The sequence below is a fragment of the Manacus vitellinus genome, unplaced genomic scaffold, assembly GCF_001715985.3.
Source record: "Manacus vitellinus isolate BGI_N305 unplaced genomic scaffold, ASM171598v3 ctg7180002428116_pilon, whole genome shotgun sequence".
NCBI lineage: Eukaryota > Metazoa > Chordata > Aves > Passeriformes > Pipridae > Manacus > Manacus vitellinus.
The window spans coordinates 7,813-13,808 of NW_021937679.1; the positions used below are offsets into that span (position 1 = coordinate 7,813).

General features: G+C 58.9%; 1 long non-coding RNA gene across 2 annotated transcripts; it reads right to left on the reverse strand.

The window, feature by feature from the left end:
* Positions 1–1,935: 1,935 nt before the first annotated feature.
* Positions 1,936–2,602, reverse strand: LOC115307611. 2 transcript variants are annotated; one of them, XR_003915935.1, is made up of 3 exons: positions 2,531–2,602; positions 2,394–2,432; positions 1,936–2,039 (listed from the first exon to the last, which is right to left on the reverse strand). It is a non-coding gene; the product is annotated as an uncharacterized LOC115307611 (long non-coding RNA). The 2 variants fall into 2 exon arrangements; XR_003915934.1 differs by having other exon boundaries at positions 2,012–2,042.
* Between the last annotated feature and the right edge of the window lie 3,394 nt (positions 2,603–5,996).

Below are 5,996 nucleotides of genomic sequence, written 5' to 3' on the forward strand. Positions count from 1 at the left end.
GCCAGGGCCCATTCCAGAATGGAGAGGACAGGCTGTGACACCACAAAGGAGCCCTTGGCACACGGATGGGGTTGAACTGTCACGTGGTGGGGGCTTGGTTCTTTGGTTTCCAGAGGCTATTCTAGAATGGAGAGGATAGGCCAGAATGGACAGGACAACAAAAGGGCCCAAAGCACATGGGTTGGTCTGCACTATGGTGTGGGGTGTTGGTTCTTTGGTTGCCAGGGCCTATTCTGGAATGGAGAGGACAGGCTGTGACAAGAAGTGCCTGTCAGAACTGCAAAGACAGACGCACAAGAATCTTCTGTGGGCATATTCTCTGCTCTGCCCTGCAGACCCTTGTGCTGGGGTCAAAACTCAGCCTCTCTGCTTCCCTCTCCTGAGGGACTTGTTCTTAGACATCCCTTTCCCCTACGCTCCTTTCAAAAGCCCTCCTGGCAATTCCCAAGCCTGTACCCGGCTCTCATCCCCTGTCTGTCCTCTTCCCAATCCCCTGGTCAATCCCAACATCCCAGGACAGGGATCCCAGTTGCTTGGCTGCACTCCCACCTAGTTCCATATGCTGGGCCATGATATCCCAGCACTGGAGCAGCCAGGTCAGCAGGGGCTCTCCCAGCTGGAGGCTGAAATCTTTTCACATCTCTCACAGCTCATCTGGGGATGGGGATCTGGTGACTACCTCTGGCCCTGCCTCTTGCTCCTGTTCTGAGGGCTCTGCTTCCCCTTCATCCCTCACTAACTGAGCTGATTTGGTCTTGGATTTCTTCTGTAGAGGGGCAGCTGCTACTGGCACAGGTTGTTCCTCTGCAGTTTGAGTGGCCACGGTACCTCTTGGTCTCCTTTCCTCCTCCTCCCCCTGAGGGCACTGGGTCTTAGTTAAACAAGACAAAACAAAGTCCCAAATCCCCAGGTGGGGGGAGAAACTGTCCCGGCAGTTCAAAGCTCTCTCAGCCCCGTGTGCTCGCAGCCAGCAGTGAAGGAGTCCCTTTTCCCAGGGCAGTCCCCAAAGCAGAACACCTCGCTCCCAGATGGGTCGGGCTCTCTCTCTCTCTCGGTCGTTCTCCACGAGGTGTCCCGTGGGGAAAAAACTTCCTCTCAGGAAAAGAGAACGAGGTGGCCAAAATCAGCTCCCGCTCTGTCCGGTCCCGGACAAACCCCAAAAGCCCCCGAACAAAGGACCCCCCGCCCTCCCCGCGGCCACCGCGGTGTCCCCGAGAGCCGCCCTCCCCCCACTGCCCCTGCCCAGCGCCTGCGGCTCCGCTCCAACCCACCCCATCCCGGGAGACACAGATGGGAATGGGGGGACACTGGGAAACAATTCCAACACCTCTTTTCAAACCTCTGACACCTGGTTCCCAGACATTCCCAAAGAAGGGGCTTCCCGTGGCCTCGAGCCAGGGACCCACCTTTGTATTGAACCAACTCCTGGAGAGACACGTTCCCATCCCTGTCCCCATTCCCATTCCTGGGGTTCCCATCCCTGTCCCCATTCCCATTCCTGGGGTTCCCATCCCTCTCCCCATTCCCACTTCCTGCTGTGCCAACCTGCTCCCAGTGTCTCCATCCCTGTCCCCACTATCCCTATCCTGGTCTCCCATGTCCCCATTCCCATTCCCAGTGTCCCAATTCCCATTCCTTGTGACTCCAACCTGCTCCCAATGTCCCCATTCCCATTCCTGGAGTTTCCATGCCCATTCCTGCTGTCCCCAACCTGCTCCCAGTGTCCCCATCTCCATCCCCAATGTCCCTATCCCAACCCCCCTGTCCCCATTCCTATTCCTGGTTCCCACAGAGGAACTGCCGGATGCTGGAGGAGGGAGCCAGGATTTATTGCCCAAAGCAGGAGATTTTCACACCCAAATTAAAGCCTCAGGTCCTGGGTTTCACACAGGAAAAAGCAGGAAGTTGATCCATCCTGAAGAGCCGCAGGGGGCCGGGGTGGATGGGAGCAGCGGGATGAGCTCTGCCAGCAGCTCCTGCCTTTCCACAGGGAGAGGGAAGGGGCGGATCCAGCTCCAGGATCACTCAGACTGTGATTCCTGCTGGGATGAGAGTGGGGAAAGGAGTCACCATGTCCCTGTTCCCATCCCAGGGGATGGAGCCGGCTGTGGAGCCCAGGGAGAGTAGGAACTGCTCCGGAATCCCTCCTGATCCTGCTCTGTCCATCCCACCCCAATCCCACTCCATCCATCCCACCCCAATCCCACTCCAGAATCCAGCCCTGATCCCAGTCCACAGATCCACCTGATCCCACTCTGGAATCCTGCCCTGAGCTGCAATCCCCTTCCAATCCCACTCCAGCCATTAGGCCCCCATTCCCCTCTGGAATCCCGGCCTCCATCCTGGGATCCCTGCCCAGAGGATCTGGATCCACACACGCTGCTGGGACTCACTGGTGGGCGCGGGGTCGTATCCATTCCCCTCCCTCTTCCCTATGGAAAGAAAGTGGGATCAGCACCCGTGGCACAGGATCCCCGGAATGCTGCCGGGCGGATCCGTGCCCCTTGCCGACCCCCATCCCGGGAGTTACCGGATCGGAGCTTCCAGACACCGACTGCCACGAGGCCGATGATGATGATGATGGCAGCGATGACGGACACAGTGTCCTAGTTAGAACAGCTGGGACCGATTCCTCACTGGATGGGTGTAGCCCAAAAGTGTGTATTCTATGGCCTTCCATGCCATTTTCCCAGGAACTGTTGTCGGGGGAGGGGGCCTGCGAGGTGGGGGGGTGTCCCTGTCCTCATACCCTTTTATGGAATTCCCTGCTCTGAGAATCCTCATATCCTTTTATGGAATTCCCCACTCTGAGGGAAGAACTAAGCATCCTTTTATGGAATTCCCCACTCTGAGGGAATCACTGACCATTCCTGCCTGAACTGGAGAATATATAAACCTGGACTTTCGGAACCTTTCCACCACTCGTGGGATCCAGAAGAAGGCTGCAGCTCATCGCTCTCAACCAGACTGAGACCACCACCCTCAACTGGACTGCAATCACCACTTCTGACCAGACTGCAACAGCTCTCCCACCAGCAGGTTTTTTCCCCTCTCCCTTTACTTTGGACTCGGGGGGGGCCCAAGGAAAACCACTTTGTTCATGCCCCAGGGTGCTGGGTTATACATTTGGGTTTTGTGGATGAAAACCAATTGCTTGTCTGTATAATCAGACTTATTGGGCAAGGGGGGCCCAAGGGGGGCCCAAGGGGGCTGGTCCAGGGGGGGAAGGGCTGCAGGGGGCGGATCCCGGAGGAGGAAACCCGCCAAAAGCGGCGGCCCAGCCGAGGGAGGAGCCGAGCGGGAGCACAAAGAAGAGCAGCCAAAAGGTCCTGGCGGTGGCTGGGCAATGGCGGGGGGGGCGAGAGCGGTTTGGGGGCCCCCGTGAGAGCCGGGGGGGAACCCCGGTAGCCGCGGAGTGGGGAGAGCGGAGAGGGGCGATCCCGGAGCTGGGGGACCCCCGGAATGCTGGGGGGGGGGGAGCAGAGAGGGAGCGCCGGGCCCCTTAAGCGGGGGTCCCGGAGAGGGGGAAGGCCTTGGAGTGTGGAGAGGAGGGGGGGCCTTGAGGCGGGGGGGGAGCCGAGAGCGCCAAGAGGTTTGCGAGGGTGGGAGCCGAGAGAGGAGGGCCGGCCGGCCCCGGGAGGCAGAGTGGGGAGAAGTGAGCCCTGGGACCCCCCTGGCAACACTAAAGGGGACCCCGGAGAGTGGGAACCCCCCGGAGCCGCGGGACCCCCGGCAGCCCGGAGAAGGGGGACCCCCAATGCAGGCAGAAGTGCCATCAGGGCAGACAGTGGGGACCCCCCTAACCCCAGAGAGCAGAGAGAGGGAATTTTGGGAGGGGATCTTGGACTGAATGTTGGTGTTTTGGGGGGTTTTTATGGACACAAGTTGCCCGGTGAGTCCTAGAGCTGGACTTGGGCAGGAGGAACCCCCAAGGCAACGCGCTCACCCCTTGTTTTTACCCCCCCATCAGGATTTCTGCTTCCCAAAGCTTGGGCGGATGGAGGAGGAGGCTGCGAGGAAGAGGAAGATGCCTTGGGCCCCCCAGGCAGGTGAGGAGGAAGTCAGTGCCCCTTTGGGTGGGTCTTTTGTCTTTTGTGGCCGTCCTGCCGGGGCCGGAGTTGGGGGGATGTCCTTGGGCTTCCCTGTGGGCCGGAGGCAAATCCCCTGCGTGTCCTTGTTGGTTCCTGCCCCAGGCCCCGAGGTGAGGCCGGAGAGCGCGGAGGACAAATCCCCCCGGCAGAGCCTGGTGGGAGAGGCCGTTTTGAAGGGCTCCCCGGCGCAGGAAGGCAACGGGGAGGAAAAGGGCCGGAGATGCCCCCGCAGGAGGGGCTCCAAAGCCAGCCCAGGGGGCTGTGAGGAGGAAAGAGCCAGCGTGTACCAAGGAGGCCGGAGCTTGAGGCGGAGCTGCGAGCTGGTGGTCCCTGAGCAGCCTCCCAGCAGGGAGAAACCCTTCAGGTGCTTGGAATGTGGGAAGAGCTTCAGCAAGAGAACCGACCTCCTGAGGCACCAGCACATCCACAGTGGAGAACGGCCCTACACGTGTGGGGAGTGTGGGAAGAGCTTCAGGCAGAGCGCCAACCTCCGCACCCACCGTCGCATCCACAGTGGGGAACGGCCGTACACGTGTGGGGAGTGTGGGAAGAGCTTCAAACAGAGCTCCCACCTGCTCAGCCACCAGATGATCCACACTGGGGAAGGCCCTACACGTGTGCGGAGTGTGGGAAGAGCTTCAGGGACAGCTCCAGCTTTTGCAAACACTGTTGCATCCACACCAGGGAATGGCCCTACAAGTGCTTGGAATGTGGGAAGAGCTTCAGCACAAGCACCAAGCTGCTCAGCCACCAGCACATCCACAGTGGGGAACGGCCCTACACGTGTAGGGAATGTGGGACAGCTCCACCCTCTACACCCACTGTCGCATCCACATCAGGGAGAGGCCTCACAAGTGTGGGGAGTGTGGGAAGAGCTTCAGGGACAGCTCTGCCTTGACCTCCCACCAACGGACCCACCGGTAAGAGAAGCCCCGAGTGCCCCGACTGCGGGAAGAGCTTCGGCCGCTGCTCCAACTCCATCAGCCATGGGAGGACCCGCGTTGGATGATCCACAGGGACCCCCGTTGGGCACAGCCCTGGTGTGCTGGTTTAAAGGTAAACCAGCAGGGGAAATGACAGCGGTGACACCTAGAATGGGATGGAACACCTGGAATGGAAATGAGAATGCCTGGAATGGGAATGGGGACATCAGGAATGGGATGGGGACAATAGCAATGGGATGGGAACACCAGGAATGGAAATGGGAACACCTGGAATGGGAATGGGGACATTGGGAGCAGACTGGGGACACTAGGGATCGGAATGGGAACACCTGGAATGGGATGGGAAACTCTGGAATGGGAATACTAACACCTGGACTGGGAATGGAGACACCTGGAATGGAAATGGGAACACCTGGAAATGGAATAGAGACACCTGGAATGGGAACACCTGGAATGGGAATGGGAACACCTGGAATGGAAATGGGGACACCAGGAATGGAAATGGGAACACCTGGAATTGGAATGGAGACACCTGGAATGGGAACACCTGGAATGGGAACACCTGGAATGGAAATGGGGACACCTGGAATGGGAATGGGGACACCTGGAATGGGAATGGAGACACCTGGAATGGGAACACCAGGAATGGAAATGGGGACACCAGGAATCGGAATGGGAACACCTGGAATTGGAATGGAGACATCTGGAATGGGAACACCTGGAATGGGAACACCTGGAATGGGAATAGGAACACCTGGAATGGGAATAGGGACACCTGGGCTGGAAATGGGGACATCAGGAATGGGAATGGGAACATTGGGAGCAGGTTTGGGACACCAGGAATGGGAATGGGAACACCTGGAATGGGAATGGGAACACTGTGAGCAGACTGGGGACACCAGGAATGGGAATGGGGACACCTGGAATGGGAATGGGAACACCTGGAATGGGAATAGGGAAA